This window comes from Eumetopias jubatus, unplaced genomic scaffold, assembly GCF_037043125.1.
Source record: "Eumetopias jubatus isolate StellerSeaLion01/CBP00866 unplaced genomic scaffold, mEumJub1_p1.0 scaffold_4, whole genome shotgun sequence".
In the NCBI taxonomy this organism is placed as follows: Eukaryota; Metazoa; Chordata; class Mammalia; order Carnivora; family Otariidae; genus Eumetopias; species Eumetopias jubatus.
In genome coordinates, this window is record NW_028274810.1 from 55,178,194 (window position 1) to 55,199,466 (window position 21,273).

At 44.3% G+C, this 21,273-nt stretch overlaps 1 long non-coding RNA gene across 1 annotated transcript in view; it reads right to left on the reverse strand.

The window, feature by feature from the left end:
• Positions 1-21,273, reverse strand: part of LOC114212112 (uncharacterized) — a 50,850-nt gene that overhangs the window by 22,545 nt on the left and 7,032 nt on the right. The window contains exon 3 of the long non-coding RNA XR_003609902.2: positions 17,959-18,191. This is a non-coding gene — a long non-coding RNA (uncharacterized LOC114212112). The remainder of the gene's footprint in view (positions 1-17,958; positions 18,192-21,273) is intronic.

The following is a 21,273-nucleotide window of genomic DNA, read 5'->3' on the forward strand; positions in this document are numbered from 1 at the left end:
GAGGTTAAGTACTGGCCCAAAGTCACACTACCAAAAGGTCATTGTATCTGCTAGTGGCTCTTCGAGGTCTGTACAGCACAGGCTTCTTTGAATTCCCACCCTGTGGCCAAGATCCTGACTTTAGTATCTGTTCTGCCTGCTCTGGAGCCCTATGGTTAGTTTCCCTCCTATGTGTTTGTAATAGCAAAGTAAAAACATCCCAACTACCTGCCACCTAATAAGAAGAAAAGTGTTACCTTTAGCTAAAGTAATGGTCATGGCAGCAGGAAGACAGCAGGCAGGTAGATGAGCTGATTTCAAGAGTTTCAGGAAATGTTCCCTGACTACTCCCAGGAACCTCATCTTGCTACTTCTGCAAAATCATTAAGGGAACAGCTCTGGCTCTGAAGGGCACCCTAGGAAGACAATTCAGAAGCTGGTCCTCTAATGACAAGCTGTCTTCTGGGTCTGTTGCTCTTGAGCTTGGAGACCTCTATCATTTCCCTGCCTAGGTTGGTTTTATATTCTTTAGGACCAGGAGGCTGACACTTCAAAACGGCTCCTTGCCCTTTATTCACTGGTCACTTCAAGCATGTGATCATGCTTCTCCAATCACAAGCAATTAAGGAGGAGGTGGTGAAGTCAGCCAGCTGGAGGACAGGTGCAGGGGGCCTCAGGAAAAGTCAGAAGGACTGCTGCCATTGTACCTCTGGGTGCACGAGGGGAGGACAAGGAGTCAAAACACAAGCATAAGCCAATGACTTCATCTGTTCGGATTGCTGTAACAGAAAATGTTTACTGGGTGGCTCATAACAACAAAAGTGTATTTTGCAGGGTTCCAGAGACGAGAGTCCAAGATCAAGGCACATGTCCTGGTTCATAGACAGCTGTCTTCTTGCTGTGACCTGACATGGGTAAAGGGGAGGACAGACCTCTCTGGCACCTTTTAAGGACACTATTCCCAATTCATGAGGGCTTTGCCAAAGGCCCAACTTCCCAAAGGCCCCACTTCCAAATACCCCCACACTGGGGATTGGGGTTGAACATATGATTTTAGGGGGCACAAATATTCCGTCTATAGCAGCCAAGGAGCACAAGATCTTTAGGAACAAAATATTTCTAATTCTTATGTTTTGCGGAGAAACTGTTAGCCCAAGAACAAAGACATTTCCTTGGTTACAAAACTGAACTTTATTAGGGTAAAGGGCATGATAAACATGCCATTCTAAGATTTTCTAAGGACAAGCCCAGTGTGTGTGTGTGTGTGTGTGTGTGTGTGTGTGTGTGTGTTTAAAATAGTTCTTACCCACAACTACAGTTGGGCCAAGACTGTAAAGAACCTAAATAACCCTTGCTCCAAAAGCCACACAAACACCAGGCATCCTCCATGTCATCCAATGTCACCTGCACGGGTGACACATTTAATGTAAGAAATGCTTATTCTTCCCATCTGAAATACAAGCTCTTGGGATTGCATAGGGACCTCTTGAGGAAAATCCATAATCAGTGATTTTCAGTCTTGGCTTTTGGCTCCAAACAAACAAAAAATAAATATTCATGTTTCCACCAGCAGCAGTAACTCACTATGGCATAGACATAGAGTTTTACTGCCCAGTGGGGTGAAGACAGCGTGTGTGTTAACTGAACAAGCCCCTCAAGTGATCTGGATGCACAATGGAGAGATAATTAGTGTGGGCTTCTCCGTGACACAGATCCTAATAGGGGACTGCCTGGTCAAGCTTTGGAGACCAGACAGATCTCATTTTATTTCTCTTTTTTCTAATTTAAATTTAAACAACTTTTCATTAAGAAGATAATTAAAAATAAACTTGACTCTCTTTGGCTGACTCTATGTTTTCTTTAGATTTTTGCTGGAGAATCAGACCAGCCAGGAGCTGCATTTGCAAGAAGATCTGGACTCTGGAATCCAAGAGATCCAGGCTTGAATTCCAGTTCCTCTTGAGGGGCCCGCTAGACCCCTTGAACCTCAGTTCCCTCATCCTTACACCCAGACCATCTTATCACCTTTCAGGATTTGAAGTGTCTTATATGTGATAGACACTCCATAAATATTTTCTGGCCTGCTGCCCCTCACTGAATGTTACCTCACAAGTACATTTCCAAGAATTGGCCTGCTGTGTATATTTGTCATTTTTAATAGCTATAGAGTATTCCATTGCGATAATGTCATAATTTGTCCTGCCATTTCTCTAGTGGTGGCAATTTGGATTGTTTCCAGTTTTCCTTCCTTATGAATTGGCCCGCTATGAACATCCTTAGACAAATGAATTTTTTTCTCCTTATTTCCTTGGAGTAAATTCCCGGAAGTAGAATTACTGGATTGAAGAGTAGGAACAGCTTTGTAGTCCTTGTTATTGCCAGATGAATTTTCATTTTCTGAGAAGGCTGTCAGCTGGGAGAGCCCAGCATATGCGGTGGATATTATGGATGGTTTCCATCTGTCACTGCTGTTCCTGTCACAAGACAGGAAAAACCATTCCCAGACTCTCAAATCCTGCAATGGGCACTAGGTGGTAGGAAATGGGGACTAAATAGAGAAGAAAGATAAAGACCTGGAGTGCGTATGGATGCAGGGCTGGGAGAGTGAAGGTTGATCAAGCTCTCTTGGACAGGATATGACATGACTAAGCATTTTGTCTGGAAGGAAAGGATGCTGGGAGACAACTTTTCAAATAAGTTCATGTTTACTGTTTTTATTCTACATACATTTATGAGCACTTACCCAACATGTTTAACCACTAATATTTATGTGGTGTCAGAACCTATCTTCCCACTCACTTTGAAAAGTGAGGACTGTGAGGGGTTAAAGTCTGGCCTTACCTACTAGGGGCTTCTCTCCACTAAGATACTGGAAGAGAAAAATCTTGATTAAGAAGCTGAGGAAGCCACAGTGAGGGTATGAGTAGAGCCTCAACAGAGGCAAAAAGCAAAACTGAGGCACAGAATACATGCAAGAGCTTCCCTGGGATGAGCAAATCAAAGTGTTAGAAGCAAGAGTGATGGGAGCATACTTGGAGTAAAGGAGGAAACTGGATGGGGGCAGGGTAATGGGGTATGACAATGGTAAATAAGGCAATTTCCCAAAGCTTTTTGATTGTGCTATTCAAATCTAGTATCCTTGGTTATTTACCGATAACCAAGAAAGCTATATTTTTTTAAAGATTTTTATTCATTTATTTGAGAGAGAGAGAGCACAAGCAGGGGAAGTGGCAGGCAGAGGGAGAGGGAGAAGCAGGCTTCCCAACGAGCAGGGAGCCCAATGTGGGGCTCGATCCCAGGACCCTGGGACCATGACCTGAGCCAAAGGCAGACACTTAACCGACTGAGCCACCCAAGCGCCCCAAAGAAAGCTATATTAAAATAGTGAAGGATTTGTTGATAAAACCCTTTGTAGATCTAACAAAGAGTTTATGTATTTTGAAGCTATGCTATTCGGTGAATATGTTTTCAACTGTTATCCTCCTGATAAATTGAAGCTCATAGCATGATGCTACCTTTCTTAAAGCTTTTTCCCTCAAAGTCTATTTTTATTTGCTTCGATATGACTAAACCAGCTTTCTTTTGCTTAATATTTTCCTGGTATATTTTTTCTAGTCTCCGACTTAAAACTCTTCTGTGTTCATACTTATAACTGAGTCTCTTATAGAAAGTATGTAGCTGAATTTTGTTTTTATATAGTCTGAGAATCTTTATGTTTTAACAGGAGAGTTTAATCCATTTACATTTATTTGGATTACTTATTCATTTGGATTTGTTTCTACTCTCTTATTTCAATTTGTCTTTTCTTTTTGTACCACTTTTACAGTGTCACACCCAGCCTTCTGAGCTTCTTTGACTTGATTGCATCCATTCCACTTCTCCTTCCACTTGTTTGGACATTAAATGCCCCATTCTATCTTTTTCAACAAGATAAATGATGTCATTGCCTTTATCTCAAAAAATACCATGAGCTTTGAAGTAGGGAGGGCCAGACCTTAAATCTAATTACTCAATCCTCCAATCTTACATACTATTTTTGTCCATATTATAATTCTAGTGTCTTTGCCCCAAACAGATGTTAGACATTATCATTATTTTGGAAATTAAATGTTTTCTTAGTTTTGTCTACAAATCTACAAAATCTTGACTCACCATACCTTTCTTCAAAAATATCAACTGCTCTCAACCATAGCCATCCAGTTCCATTCTCTTTATAGCTTGTTTCCTCTTTATTACCCAAACACTTGTCCCACCATTGTATGGAAATACATTTGTATACATTCCCAGTTCACCATGGTGAAAATTTTAACAATTGCACTCCTACATCATGCCAGAAACATATGTGTTTTATCTTTCACCAGTGATGGCATTCTTATTGCCAGGAGTCAGCTCAAAAATTTCATATTAACATCTGCTTTCTTGGACACTCCAGGAAACAACTGCTGCAGGTCAGATTTCCTGAAAAGCAGACTCTGGGATGGACATTAGCATATAATAAACTTACTGGGGGAATATTCTCAGAATAAATACACTGAAGGGCAAGAAAAAGCAGAATTGAATGGAAGAAGTTAGAGTTTTGAAGCACTCACAGCAAAGTTCTCAGCTAATCCCAGGTGGAGCTCTAGAGCTTAGATGGACCTCCAGAGTCTCTCAGGACCCATCAGAAAGGGGGTGTGACCTTGGATGAGAGCAACTGTTCACAAAAGTTTCAACTCAAGGAGAAGGAGAGCAATGGAGCCACAGCTTGAGGAAGTGGTTAGGGAAAGATTTCTTTATATGAAAGAGATGTTAGGCTAAAGGGAAGGAACTAGAGGAAAGGGAGTTCCAGCCATCAGGAGGGCTATGACCTGGCAGTGGGTGGGATGCCTTTGTTCAGACTATGGCACCATGAGAGAAGCAGCCTTGAAAACTCTGGACCATTTGGGAAAACAGCTCTGTGTATGAGTGCAGACGTCCATGTTTAAGAGTTACTCATTAAACAATCATGAGAATGGAGAGGTATGCCTGAAACTTACACAGATGGGGAGATCTTGAAGGGAACCAGACCTAGAAGAGAATCTATGTTTTCAGGAAATCTACAATTTAAAAAACCTGTTGAATTTACTGACTCACTATTTCCCAAACTTATTTGAAAGAACTTTTAATTTTTCTGGAATATATGTTGATGTGTCTCATAACATTCCTTAAAACACAGTTTGGGAAGTAATGAGCCAAGTAACAGCCTCAAGATTTTACTCAGTCTTCCAATGGCCAATTCATAAATCAGGACATAAATCAAATGAAATAGAAGGATGATTTAAAAAAAAAAACAAAACTTCTAGGGCGCCTGGGTGGCTCAGTGTGTTAAGCGTCTGACTCTTTATTTTGGCTCAGGTCATGATCTCAGGGTCATGGGATTGAGCCCCGTGTTGGGCTCCGTGCTCAGCACGGAGTCTAATTAAGATTCTCTCTCTCCCTCGGCCCCTCCCCCTGCTCATTCTCTCTAAAATAAATAAATAAATCTTTTAAAAAAATTTAAACAAAGATTTCTTATTCAACAGTGTTTCAATTGTGAAAACATTTACAGGGTTCCTACTGTGTACTAGACCCTGCTCTGGGCCCGAAGGACACAGAGATGATAAAGGCAAAAAGGCCCTGCCTTCCAGGAGTTGGCCACCTGTGAGGGGACTCAGATGGTCTCAAGTAAATGTTATACCAAGTAGTAGGCCCCTTGATGGGAAGAGAGACCCCAGGCCCAGTCCGGAGCTTTGCTTGTCCAGACATAGTCTGGACACCTCCCCTTCATGAGAATGGCTCTGAGGAGGGAGGAAGGCGCAAGCTGGGCTGGCATAAGGGGACTTTTGGAGAGACTGAGGAGTGCAGGGCGAGGCCTGGATTTGGGGCAAGGGTCTACCTGGACTGATGCTGCCATTACCCGGTCACATAATCCTGGCCCAGGCCAGATTTTTCATCTCCTGGAGCTTCAGTCTCATTTGCAAAATGGAGGATAGTAATAATCCACACCTCACAGGGTCTCCATGAGAATCTAACAGGAAGAAAGGGATGTGAAAAAATTATTTAAACTGTAAAGCACTCCACCAAGAGGGATCTTATGACTTACTTATTCCTTCACAAAGTGCATTTCAAAGAAAGCTAAACAAACTCCCCCAAACTTTCCACTCTCAGGGCTATTTTTATTTTGTGATTTTCCAAGCCTCAGAATGAAATTGGAAAAAAAAAAAAAACCCTTCAGCGGCTGCTTTTTATATGGTAGTTTATAAGAGTCAGGATGAAATAGAAATCATGATAGCATAAGGCCCCAAGTTTACATTCTCAGAGGGAGGCCGAGGGCTGGGAACACTGATGACTTTGGAGAGGGCAGCTGAAATCACTAAGGCCAGCCTGGCTCTAACTAGCCTGTGTAGTTTTAAGTGGTCTAATCAGCCCTGCTTTTCACAAACACAAATAAATAAAAATTGACATTACATCGGGCAACAATATGGCATGCCCTGTGCAATTAGAACCAGCTGAGTTTATGCACCCCACGGTTTACAGAGAAGGCAGCCATGCACTGCACTCTGGGGACAGATGTCTATGTGGCTTCTTAACGCACATGTTCCAGAGCGGTGGTGCCCAATCCTTGGGCAGGGGGTGGGGGGTGGGGGGCAATGCAGACTTCTTTCAGATGGCTCTGGGGATCCATACGTTGCAACAGCCATGTCAAGAGACTAGCTAAATACTGGCTCCCACATATACACAGGCTTAATTTTCAAGTGTGCATGCATATCTACTGAGGGCTTTGTTCCTCAGGTATTTTCTCAATTAACAGATAGGAAACCCACAAGACTGTGATGTGGGGGACGGGGGCAGTCCTACATTAACCAAGGGTTGTCATGCTCAAAAGTGTTGGATCCCATTGCTTCAATGTGACAAAAGCCCCAGAATTTGTTGAAATCAAATTGGAGAATGCTATGGCCCATGGAAAAAAGGAAAAATGGGGGTCTGAAAAAGGACAGGAGCCAAAATTTGTTCTGGAAGTTCCAAAGACTGGACCTGCTCTTGGAGTCAAAAGGTTCTTCTGCACTATTCTTCCTCTTAGGCCATATCTGGTCCTCCAGCCTCGCCTCCTTCTGGAGGGAGCTCCACACACTGTAGTGAGAGCTGTCTTCCTAAAATGCAAATGCGAATCACACCCCAGCCCCAGAAACTCCTCACTACCCTGGGCCCCAAATCCAAACTCTTTCAAGTGGTTCATAAGGCTCTGGTCAAGACCTACCCCACTCCTCTCCCTCTCAGACCTCGTCGCCTGTTCCTCCACGTCTCATACTCTCTATTCAGCCACTCAGCCCCCCTAGACACATACTCCCACCTTGGCTCCTTCAGTGACACACACCCGCGGTGTAACTTCAGTTACACACATACCCTCAGCCTCCTCACCTTTGCCTGAATAACTTCTCCTCTCCCAATTTCACATCTTGGTTTAGATGTCATTTCCTTTGGGAAGGTTTGTCAGGAGCTTCCATCTCGAAACAGGTCTACGAAAAGGAAACGCGTCTGGAGTGGAGTCAGGAGGCCAGCAGGGGGAGCCCTCACGCCCTACCACTCGTCCTTAATTGCAGACCCAATAGGAAGAGAGGATACCAACTGCTATGTGGTTACCCTTCCTATCCCAGCAGGAGGAAGAAAGTTTTTCCTCCTCCCCCTGCAACAGCCCAGCCAATGAGAAACCACTATACTGCAAACTCCCAGTTTACGCCAATGGATTTTTTGTTTATAGCAGCCTTTGTTCCCCTTTTCCTCTTTAATAGGGGGGTCCTCGCTTTTGTTCTGTAGATTTGCCTAGGATTTTGTCGTAGCTTGTGTGTCCCGAATTGTAATCTTCTACTCCGGAATAAAACCTTTTTTGCTCATAGATAATTGGCAGTTTTATTTTTTAAGATTAACAGGGCCTAGTTAGCCCTCCTATAGGTATAGCTCCCTATATAGTTGTGTCATGGGAGCCTGAAATGTGCCTGAACTATTGCTGCACCACCAGACCTTAAGTTTCTTGAGGGTGACATCTGAGTTTTGTTCCCTACCATGTCCCTGTGGCAAAAGGCCAATAAATAGTTGCAGAATCAATGTGTTTCAGCACTTAGCCCCCTCACATCACCCCACATAGCCAACCACTTGCTGCACAAGCCCAGATGGTCCTGGGCACAGGTACGAGCTGTTGAAGAACAGAGCAAGAGCCATCAGAAGGTTTTGGCATTGGTTATAAGCTCTTTGAAAAAGAGATGCTTGAATTGGGGAAAAAAGAGAGAAAAGAGTTGACTCCATGGAACACAAAAAGAGAGCTAAGGTTCTCTCTCTCTCTCTTCTGAGTCACTCACTGATCAAAAAATTACTGATATTCTCTCTTGAAGTCATAGATGCTACTAAAAACAAAAGGTTCAAGAGAGGGCAATAACTTGCCCCATTTTACCCAACAAGAGAGGGGGCAGAGCTCAAATGAGAACCCAGGCTTCCCAATGCCAAGTTGCCTCCTCTATGCAGAACGCCATGGTGCTTAGGCCTCTGTGCACACTTCCCTGGAGAAATTGTGCCAACTCCCAAAAGTAGCATATGTGCCCTTCAGCTGGAGACTGCCTCAGTAAATACGTATTGCTCCTTGACTTGCAAAGCAAATATTTACTCAAAACCCACATAGCATGGAGCATAAATTCCTGACAGCCCTGGGCAGTTACTAACTCACTTATCGTTTATTTTTAATTTGTTTTTTAGTGTGTATATTTTCTGCATTAAACCTGGAATAAACAGAGTTCAGAGTAGAGGCTGAGAGAACTGAAAAGTGGTTTTTACTATAAAACCCTAAGCCCTGCCTACTACCTTTAAATTCCAGTTTCTGACAAGTCCATGAGCAAAACCAATCACGTTTAAATGGCGTCAGTGCTCCACTTAAGGGTGGTCTTGAAGGCAATGCAACATGCTGAAGAATTAAGGAGACACAAGTGGCTCTCAGCACATGTATCAGATTGAGACTCAGGATATCCGGGTTCTGGTTCTGACCCTGTCTCTAAGTAGTTGGTGACACAGAGCAAGTCACTTAAACTCTCTGAAGTTTAGTTTCTTCATCTGTATAATGTGACTTATGATGTTCTACCTAATTCATTATATTCACAAAAGACCAGGGGCGCCTGGGTGGCTTAGTTGGTTAAGTGTCCGACTCTCAGTTTTGGCTCAGGTCATGATCTCAGGGTTGTGAAATCGAGCCCTACGTCAGGCTCCATGCTCCAAGGGGAGTCTGCTTGAGATTTTCTCCCTCTGCCCCTCCCTCCCCTCACTCTCTCTCTAAAATAAATAAATCTTAGGGGAAAAAAAGACCAAATTGAAGGTGAAGTTCAATATCCATCCACCAAGTATTTATCAATAACCTACTAGGGGTCCGGCAGTTCTAGGAACCGAGAAGACAGCAGCAAACAAAATGAAATTCTCTCTTCATGGAACTTGCACTCAGCGTGGGGCAGAAAGATGATAAACACAAGTAATAGGTCTGACACTAAGCTCTAAGAGGAAAAGTCATCATGATAAGGAAATAAAGGATGATGGGGTGGGTTGCCGTTTTATAAAGGGTGGTCAGTAAGAGGCTCTGATAAGATGAGTCCTAAAGGAGGTGAGGGAGGAGAATCCCAGGCAGGAAACCAGTCTCTGGTGGCAATGCTTGGAGTATTCAAGTAGGAAGACAAAGGTTGCTGGAGCAGAGTGAGAGTGAAGAGGAATAGCAGATGGGGTCAAGGGGGAAGGATGGGGTTCCCAAAATTTAATGTACATAAGCATCCCTGGGGGTGCTGGGAGAGGTTATCCAGATATCCCCCACCACCTTGTAATAAACAGTAGCCCAGAATCTTGCACGTGCAAAGGATTCTCTAGACCACAATCAATGCCATCCCAACCTGACTCAAGAATGCAGAACACTTCCTAGTAAGCTATGAATGTATTCCCATTCATACCAGCTCAGCTCGTGTAAATTACACAGTATAAATTTTAGCCCATCTTTAGGTAATGACACTGTGTTTTAGCATCTGCAGTTCATCTGCAGAACTGGACATTAATTTGGACATTGTTAGATATAGGCATGAGGAACCGAGCCACTCCTGCCTTTATTCATGAGATGGGCTCTGGTTCTTTATGTGAAATCTGGCAGATGTTCCCACTCTTGATCACCTGCCTGCCCATATCTTGCCTGCCTGTACTTCCCAAGAATCAGAGAAGTAGCTTGGGCCTGAGTCTTGATCCTAGCTGGGGAGCCATCAGCGGGCATGCATGGCCGGGGCAGGCCAGGCAGGGTGGGCACTGTAGGGGTGAGGCAACGGGCCAGCCCAGGGCTCCACTGTGATGAGGGAAAGACTGGGCCTGGCCCAAGGACCACAAAGTGGGGCTTGAAGGAAAGGGAAAGGAACATTTACATTAAGCACCTACTGCTGCTAGGCAGTGGGTTAGGCTGTTTCCATGCACAATCTCATTAAATCCTCACTACCCTGCAAAATAGAATTCCATTAGTATTTTAGGGAAGAGAAAAGCGAGACCCAGAGATTCTGAATGAATTGCCCAAGGCCACAGAGTTATTGCAAGGTAATTGGGGGGGAATTAGAACCCACTGACTCAAGAGCTTGGCCTCTTTCTAAGCAGGACACCACAACTGTTGCTTTGAAATGAATTACTTTATCATGAGGAGTTCAACGAAGTCCTGTCTAGAGGTGGGTAGTTGAGGCAAGTCATCCTTCTTGCCATCCCAGGGATCTGGAGAGATGGCCATATTCTCTAGACAGATCTGGGGTTCAGGTAGGAGAGAAGGATCCGTGTTCCCTAAGGACTCTGTTGATCTGGCCCTTTGAAGGGGATGCCAATCTCCTCACCATCAGAGCCCTCATCCTTGGTCTCCCTTCAATCCGGGCAGGGCTTCTGGCCCCGGGCACCTATCCCCCTTCACATGGACCCAGCACTCAGCTACCCAGCCAGCCAGGCTGGCTGACTCAGAAATGTCAGCCCAACTTCTGTGTCTCCCCAAGTCTGAAACACTGACTTGTTTTATAACCATCTACCTCTGCTTCCTTCTTCCTTCTTGAGCTTGTTGGCACTCACTCTCATTTGCGGGCACCCTTGTTAATGGAATATCATCTACAAATATGGGAATCTCTGCACCAGCCCCACATTGTTGATATCTCTGGAGTCATTTATAAAAATATCCCTGGCATTCCCTGCCTGACATGGTTCCACGTCATGCTCTCCTTACAGGCAAGCTTTGCCAGCCTGATAAGGAGCCCTTTATTTGCCCTTTAGGGAAGTTATGACTCATATCACCAGCTTTCCTTCCCTTTCTAGAGCTCATGTTATCCATAAAAGGGGTCATTATAAAGGTCATGGAGAAGATTAATCCCAGTCCTGGGTTTTAAACATTTTCTGTAGAATATAGGTGATTCAGTGGTAACTTCAGGACAAATAGTTTGATTTTGAACTAGCTAGCTTAACAGGAGGATGGTTATCTCAGTGACCTGTCTATTCATCTTGGGACTGGCTAGTGTAGCAAGGCGCCAGATAGCTCAGCTAAAATCTGGTTAGCAAAACCTTGGGCTGGTTAGCTCATATTTGGGTTGGAAATTATAGCTCAGGGATTAGTTGATGTATTTTTCTGGCTGATTAACTCAACTTGCTATAACACTGGGCTTTGGAAGAAAGACCCGGATCTTTATCTCTCTGACAACAAGTCAGCATCCCTCTACCAGATTCGTTAACCACATACCTCAGGCCTAACGCAGGAAGCAAACATCCTGGTACTAATTATGAATGGATCCCTGCAGCCTTTCAGCATCACAGGAGGAATAACTCTAAGTACAAGCCCAACCTTTAGCTCATATTTAGGAAATTGGGTCTATATTGTCTTTGAACCTGAAGCAAGGCGCAGGTGGAATAGTGATGATGCACAGATGAGAGAATGTTCATCTCTGCATTTATTCAGTGGTGCTTACTGAGCATCCACTCTATTCTAGGCAATGGGCTAGGCACTGAAAGTATAGGCAAGACCATATTGTACACACCATTTACTATTTCCCAGCCTCCCTTGCAGTTAGGAGTGGCCATGTGATTGAGGTTTGGCCAATGGAATGTGGGCAAAGTGGTGTGTACAACACTTCCCAGAGTGGCCAACAAAGTCTCCTACACAATCCTCCACAGTCTTTCTCTCTTCTTGTGTTTGCCAGCAGATGCAGAAGGCCCAGAACAGGACTCTGAGATCCTACAGGAGCCACAAAATGGGAAAAGCCATAAAATGTGTGGAGCCTGAGTCAAAAACAAAGGCCTCTCCTAAGCCACTAAAACTCAGGGACTGCCTGTTATAGCATTTAATCTATCCTGACGGATGCACTGCCCTTCACCTCATACTCGTCACTTTCTCAGGGGACTTTGCCTCTTTTTGTTCCAGAAATATAGGCCATTCCGAGAGTTCCTCAACTTCCTTCTGCCACATCCTTGACTTGTCTATGTGACTGGGGAAAGGGTAACCTTGCTTTCCCCATTTGCACCACCCCAGAGGATGGATCCATCCATGTGGCTGATCCATCCCACCCTGTCATCTGTTTTGCACCTTCATCTTGTTGACTGTCCTCTGCCCAAAAAAATGCATTTAACACTCCTCTCTCCTTAAAGAAAAGAGAGTCCCACCGAGAAGCTGGGCAGTCATCCTCCTTGTCATCCCAGCAGTCTGGACAGATTGCCAGATGCTCCAAACAGATTTAGGGTTCAGGGGGAGGGGGTGGCCCATGCTCTTTGAGAGCTCCGTTGATGTGGCCCTTTGAAGGGGATGCTTCTCTCCCTAAATAAAGTATGTAAGAGAGGGCTGTTTATCCATCCTGTATCTCACTAAGACAACCGACCTATGTCTCTGACCCTTCACGACCCGATTTCTGGTGAATAGGCCAGAGTTACTATTTCTACCTTATCAGTCACTGATTCCTTAACCCACAGCAATCTGGCTTCCTCTCCTGCCGTTGTCCTGATACTTTCACAGAAAGGTCACCAATGACCTCTAACTGTCAAGTCCGGGGGATTTTTCTCAGCCTCTCCCCGCTTAATCTCTCAGAGCATTTGACACCTGACCAGCCTCTCTTCTAACTCACTCTTGCTCAACATTTTCAACACTTCTCTTTCCTGGTTCCTTCTGATGCCCCTAAATGGAGGAATGCCCTTATGTTCTTCTCTCTGCCAAGTCTTTTCTCTTGAAATTCTCTTGTTTGGAAAATAGGGCTATTACCACTAATAATAACAACAATAACCAACATCTGCTGAATACAAATGTCAGACAGGTGCCAGCATATCACATGTGTTATCCCACTTCACCCGAACAAGGACCTTCTGAGGCTGGGGTGCTATACCCCCATTCCGCAGATAAGGGATCAACGCAAAAACTGAGTTAAGGAATGTGTGTAGGGCCACCACTGGCAAGAGGTGGAGCCAGGTGAGGCCAGTGCTTACCCATAGGGTGTCTTTTCTTCACATTTGGAAAAGGAGCCCTTTTCCTCTGGTCAGATGCAGCCCTGATCCAGAGAGCTTGGTTTGGCAAACAGAGAGAGCCTTTAGCCCCTCTTGCCTCCTTAGCCAAGCCCCCACCTGCTGGGCACAAAGTGCAGGGCTATGCCAGGCTTTCATGCAGGTGAAACTCATACCCCAGCCTCTCTGACTCCAGAGACGCTGTGCCCCTCACTAGTCCTGTCGCCCGACCTCACAGGACATTGTGGGGACTAAAACCAAACAGATCATGGATCTAAAGCTCTTGGCTCAGAGTTGGCATGTGAGAAATACATGACATAAGAGAGTTACTATTATTGTCACTACTATTCATACCCCGCTTCTCAACCACTTCCAAAGTCTCAATAAGCAAATTCATCGAAGACTTCATTATGTCCCCTGTGCCAAGCAGGAAGCTAGGTGCTGAGGTTACAAAGGAATAAAACTCTGTCCCTGCCTCCTGGAATTAAAAATCCAGCCAGAGAGAAAACCACACAAACAATGAGTTAAAGTAAAAGGTGACAAGTACAGTAACAGAGGTGATACAAAGTGCTGTGTGAGCACAGAGGGGAGAGCACGATGCCGGCCTTGGGTAGGGGTGGCAACTGAGGCAGCCTTGCTGACAGCTTCAGAGAGGAGGGGACAGACATCTCAAAGACATCTGGATCACGAAGAGGAGCAATCCAGAGAGGGGAAACTGCATAAAGAAAAGCATGCAGGTGGGCGACTACCTGGTGTGTGTGACTTGAAATTTGCGCTTGGCAATGGGAAGTCATTGAAAGTATCTAAGCAGGGCTGTGACATGGTCAGATCCTGGTTTTAGAAAGAAAGCCTAGCATCTAGAAGAGTGTTTTGCACACAGCAGGTGCTCAGTAAGCATTTGATGGATGACTAGATGGATGGAGGGATGAAAGAATGAATGAGAGACTCTACAGAAACTTGGCCTCCTGGTGTAAGCATGGACATTCCACGTGAATTTCAGCGTCCTCTGGGATTGTGTAAACATGTATGCTCACGTATTTATTTTAATCCACAGTGGAACAAACTTGGACTCAGATGGAGAATGTTAGCACTGGAGGAGTCCCTGATGAGGAATTGTTCCTGTCCAATCTTTCCAGACCAGAAGCTGAGGCCCAGAGACGGAATTGGCTTTATCAAAGAGATTTGTCTCATGAGCCCAGCCACAATTTTGGTTGTTGCAGTGTGGCCGTCGCTGAGTCTAATGGTCTTTCTAGGTTTCTGATTTGATCAGGTGCTCCATTCAGGGACCTTACCCTCTATTGAGCACACCTTTTATATTCCCACATCCATGCCTTGCTTAGATGTCTGTGTCCTGCCTAGAATGCCTCCTTCTCTATTCTAGACTATTGTTCAAGGCTCTTTTCCTCCAGGAAGCCTTCCTTGACTCTCTCGGCTTGAAGTGATCTTTCTCTTCCACTAGCAGTAGTTCTTAAATACGGATTACGTGCCAAGAACCATGCTTAGCAATTTACATCCTTTATTACACTTAATCTTTACAATGGTCTTGTGGGATATGGATCATTGTCATCAGCAGTTTACAGAAAAGGAAACTGAGGTACCATCAAAATAATAAAAGCTAATCATGTATCAGAAGCTGGACTAAAACATCTTTCATGGATTGCCTGAATTATCCACACAATAACCCCATGAAGTCAGCACTGTTATTATAATTCCCACTTAACTGATAAGGAAACTGAGGCTCCGAGAGACAAACTTGTCCAAGTTCCCACAGAGATGAGGAGCTGGTTCCAGGATGAGACCCAGTATTCTGTCTCTACAGCCCCCTGGCTTCCCAGTGAGGTGGTGAATGAGGACTTGTGTCGGGTCAGCCCCCAGCACAGACGGTCCAGCTCCCCTCCCCGCCCCCGCTGACCTGCAAGCTCACACTTCCTCCCCTGCGAGAGCCAGTCTCCTGCGGTCCTGACTGTCCACCCAAGCACCCATTTGGCTCTTTCGGTTGTTATAAAATAGCCTGTCTGCCCCCACGTTTTACTCTAGCTGGACTGCAAGTGCCTTCTGGATAGAGAAAATGCCTTGAAGATCTCAGGGCCCCAACAAACTGCCGCCAGAGCCTGGGTGCTTATGCACTATAGGTTAATTGGTTGATGAATGAGACCATTCAGCGATGGAAATCAATCTTGCATCGTCTTGAGTAAGGAGAAGTTTGTGGAAGGCGGCAACCCAAAGCTACATTGCAGAAGCAGTCATGGCAGATCCCATTTACTTTCATACCCTATAAAGTAGATCCCAGAACAAAAATGTTCAGCTTATTGTTATGTACTCAATTTTTAAAAAGCTTGATATTTGTACTTCCTTTGAAGGGGGGTTGCCTTCTTTGAATGCCACCTGGGTCCCTAGAACACCACCAAGTAGTTGCTCTCTAAATGTTGCTGATTGATTGGTACATAAGGACAGTTATATCTTAACCCTGGGGAATATATTTTTGTTAGGCTTTTGGTTCCCCTGGACTCTTGTTATTATAGCCTAAATCCCACTGATTTTACACGGGACCTGATGTCTTTATGTGAATTTCTGCCCTCACTACCATAAAGACCTACGCCCTAAGAACAGACTGTAAAGTTTTGAAACAGCTGAGAGAAAAAATATATATGTAACACATATATATTATTGCCAGACTTTATTTTTCCAGCTCCTACATGAGGAGGTTAGATGTTTCCTGTAGGGTTCCTTCTCCAGGACCAACTTTAATCCATCACGTTGTCGCCCCCTACTGGTGACAGATGGAGGGTGGCTTGTTCTGTAAGGTTAGAGCTGGGAGCTTCTTGCCTTGAAAATGGCCGGATGCCTTTGCAGCTAAAAACATTTTGCTGTTAACAGCAAATCTGCTGTCCAGAGGCAAAAGGAGTTCTCTCACCTAAACAAAAAGCTTTCCCCCCATTCTCAGAGCTCTCCAGCACTAGCTGTACAATAACTCCTACTTTCAGCTTATCATGATCATATCCTCAATTCTCATTGCTCGGAGCTCCTTCTGAGGAATTCCTTGTTGTTCATCTTTGTTTCCTTTGTACCTAGCACAGCACCTGACACATAGAGAGTACTCAATAAAAGTTTATTACATACTAATGTGCATAAACGAATGAAAGCACGAAAGGGGGATAGAAGGGGGAGGGTGGGAGGGAGCCGCAGAAAGCCACATTTGGTTTACAGAACCATTTAGTCATCAACAAGTGCTTCAGAATTTTCATCAGCAGATTCTAAAATTAGGGTGAAATCCTTGTTTTTCCGTTCTCCCTTTCTCCTGCAGCTGAGAAGAATTAAAAAGCTTGGCGTTGTTTAAATTGTGGTCATTAGGCTCTCAGGTTCACAGGCTGTACTTGCCACTTTTTTTCCTTGAGGTTTTCAGTAATTGCACAGAGCCGAGGCATTTTCTCTGTTCCAGAAGGGAAACTAAAGGAGACCAGCGCTGCCTAGCTGTGGTGGACATTTGTAGATCAGGTTGTCCAGCATCAGTCCTCTGTCTATTAGGGGACTGCCCGCTAGAGCAGCCTGCGAGGTGCCGAGCCCTGCCTTCTCCTGGTCCCCTGGCAGCCATTGTCCTAGATATAGCTCAAGATCAGCCAACTGATCACTCTTGCCCTTGACTTGGACTCCTGAAGGGATGATGGAAAAGTGAATGGTCATTAAAATTCTTTTAGTAGCAGCTATTGTGGGGAACAGAAGGGTATCTTTGGCTGGAGTGGTCATATCTGCATCGGGAGGCAGTGAAAGAGACACGGCTCTTGATAAAACAGTGGGGGTTGGGGTTCTGGCTTCTTGACCTCTGGAGCTGTCTTGCTTCTAGCCTCTATTTCAAGCTTGGTCTCCCAGAAAGCCAAAGAGAGAAAGAAAGGAAGGGAGGGAGGGAGGAGGGAAGTCTTCTGATCCACAAATGGGTGTCTAGCACATGCTCAATGCATAGTAACCACTCAATAAAGTTGAAAGCAAGGAAAGTCCCTTTATAAAAAATTGATGTAGTAGAAGATGCTTGGTAGTCTCCTAATCTGATCCCCATCTCAGCTCTAGGGGTCCTTTAAGGATCAGGTAAACTCAAGTCAGTTATTATCTACTCCTTGCTACTCAAAGAGTGTGGTCCACAGACCAACAGGCACCACCTGGGAACTGGTAGAAATGCAGACTCTGCCCCTCCCCAGACCTACTGAGGCAGAATCCGCACTGTAACAAGGTCCCCGGTGATTCATATGCACAATACAATTTGAGAAGCACAGATCTGAGATCATGATTAAGTTACCCTCTCAAATCTCAGATTTCTCATCTATATAATGAGAATAACAATAATAAGACTTAACCCATGTATAGGGTAGAAGCATATGAAATTGTTGATATTTAACCATTTTGACCTAAAGAAATGACAATTCCTTATGGTTCAATCTAATACCCTGTTCTTAGGATTAAAAAAACTTATACATAGAAAGTGCTTACCACAGTACTGGACGCAAGATCAGTAAATATGTCCCCAGCCTAAGTTCTAGCAGAATTTTTTCAATTCAGGACATCGGAAGTAAACTCCAACAACTCTTGGACAGAAGGAGATAAGGTGAGGGGCACCTGGGTGACTCAGTCAGTTAAGCGTCCTACTCTTGATCTCAGCTCAGGTCTTGATCTCAGGGTCATGAGTTTAAGTCCCGCATCGGGTTCCCTGCTGTGTGTGGTACCTACTTTTAAAAAAATATAAGAAGAAGGAGATAAGGTGATGAGTTAATTGACATACAGAAAAAGCAAATGATTACTTTAATTATTATTAAATTATTATAATATAGTATATAATTATATTATATAATTGTATAATTATTTAATATATTATATACTATATTAATTATATTAATTATTATTTCTCAAGCACCTGCTCTGTGCCAGCCACTCGGCCAGATGCTTAGTACACTGAGGAGAGCCCAACAGCCAAGGTCCTGGGAACGATACCAGCCACATATTCAGCTTTGTTACATGCAATAGTGGAAAGTCACCTACATACATTCTCTCATTTCGTTCTCACAGAACCATGAGGTGGGAATTAGCTGCAGGTATAAATGAGAACTAAGGTTGAGAGTTTAACTAGTGTCCAAGGCCAACAGCTAGTATGTGATAAAACTGTCATCCCTTTCCTGTCTGGCCTCCCCACCCGCCTCCTGGTGCTGGGATCGCCTCCTAAATAAACTGTCTACATTTTTCTGGTGTTGGAGTTGGCCTCTGGGAAAACGCCAATCAAGACAAACTGCACACAGCTCACATCCTTGCCCTTGGGGGCACACTCACATGGCAATCACTTGCTGTGCTTTCAAATCATTATTCTCTGATTACTTATTCACCAGTCGTTAAGTGGGGCTTGCAATTTTCTATGGATAAATATTATGAACAAATATAGATTTCCTATGAATAAATACTATTTACAGAAACAACTTAATGACAAGGTCTGAAGCAGAATCAATGTTCAGGAAAATTTGTCAAAAATTTCCCCCTTTCAGAATTTCTGATTCTCTCTTCAGTTTTCTTTGCTGACTTCCTGACGTCAACTTCTTAAGGAGGCACTTTAAAGGATTTTTAAATTTAGATGATAAAATAAGTCATAAGTTCCCAGGACATAGCACTAAGCATTCAAAGGTTTTCAGAACCTCATCAGATTATGACTAAGGGTGAGTTTCACAAAAACGCAACGGTGATTGGCAGGGGACAGCAGGGAACATTTTTCATTCCCAGGGATAGATGTCATCTCCCTTAGTAGAGGCAGATGCAACTTATAGTTCGCTAATTTAGTCCCTTGTGTAGATCAGCATCCTGGCCGGCTGCTGCCTGGCCTGCTCCTTGAATCAGCTCCATTTGCCTGCATGGAGCTCTGCCTTCCCTTTGGTGTCCTTAGTTCTGGCATGAAGAGACCCCGGTTGGCAGGAGCTTTGGGGCTCCAGGGCCAGATGCCAAGGTGAGTCCTGCACGTCAGGGAGATGTAGGACATAGCTTCAGCATCTGCCTTTCTCTCCACCCCAACCCTACCCCTTCCCCAAACCGGGGGTGGGAGCTATACTGCTCTCAGAACAATCTGGCAAGAGCCACAATGATGGCAAGAGCCACAATGATGGCAAGAACCCCAGGACATGAACATGGGGATTCAGAGCAAGCATGCATGTGGGAGCGCTGGCCTGAGGTGGGGGCCTCGAGAAACTTCTGGGCAGCTTTCTGACTTTTTTTTTCTTGACAACTGAGAGAAGTGGGTCAAACACTGACTTGAATTTGACCTGACAACTGTGGCGTGTTCACTATGCCCTTAGCACCATATTGAAACCCTGCGCAGGGGGAATGATGCCAAAGATGCATAAGATGTGTCCTATGCATTTGAGGAATTAATAGGCTTCTTACCAGGGAAATGATTTATACACATTAAACAATTAACAGCCTGAATTTGAATCAGGTGTAGTACAGATCTTTCGGCCAATTTTTTAGAGAGGAGAGGCAGTGGGGAGAGGAGAGGAAATAACTTGTATTAAGCATCTACAGCCTGCTAACTAACTTACATTCGGCTCCTTATTTAATCTTCCAACCACCTTATGAGGTAGATATTATCATTACTACTATTCTCATTATTACCATTTCTAATTTACAAGAGGAAGCCAGAGACTCAAAAGGAGCAATTTGCTCACATAGTTATGGAGGGGGCAGAACTGGGATTTGAGCCCATGTCTGTTGAATTCTGAGTCTTCTGTTCTTTAATATTACATCCAATCCAGAGTTACACTAAGCTCATTTGGATTAATGTAGTGAGAGAAGACTTTAAGGACAATGAAGGACTTGAACTGGATGTGAGAGCTGAGTAGGATCTGGATGGGCAGAGAGGAAGAGAGAAGTCCTTCTTTTTTTTTTAAGATTTTATTTATTTATTTGACAGGGAGATAGTGAGAGAGGGAACATAAGCAGGGGGAATGGGAGAGGGAGAAGCAGGCTTCCTGTGGAGCAGGGAGTCCGATGCGGGGCTTGATCCCATGACCCTGGGATCATGACCTGAGCTGAAGGCAGATGCTTAATGACTAAGACACCCAGACATCCCTGAGAGAAGTCCTTCTGAACGTGGGAAACAATATGGAAGGCAACGTGTCACAGGATGCCAGCACCTAGAAGAGGTCCTCGTACATGGAGGACTGTAGGATGGATGGATGGACAGATGAGTGAGTACATGGATGGATGGATGGAGGGAGGGAGGGATCAGCGGATAGGTAGGTGGGTAGGTGGATGAGTGGATGAACAGGTAGGTGGGCAGGTGGATGGATAAAGGAAAGGACAGTGGGAGGGATGAGCAGACAGGTAGGTGAAAAATGGATGGATAGATGCCACTGCATATATGGCATGATAGCACTTACAAACCATGAACACGAAAATTAGAGTGATTGTTAATAAGCATATCAATATCTCAACTTGAAAACCAATGTTGTCCCTCAAATGTGTCACTTCAAAGAGTCTGTGGACATATTTCCCGGAGGGTTTCACCTGCCTTTAGAGTTAAGATGGTACAGTAGTTAAGATTAAAGACTTTTGTTTGAATTTGCATTTCACCATTTCCTGGCTGTGTGACTTGGGGCAATTTTCTTAACGTTTCTGGGCCTTGGTTTCTTCATCTGTATAATGAGGATAATACCTTATAGCATTCTCCAGAGGAATAAATGAACCAATGCGTATATAGCTCTTAACACAGTCCCTGGCATTTAATAAATGAGAAGTAAACATTAAAAATAAATAAACACCACAAGGCTTATT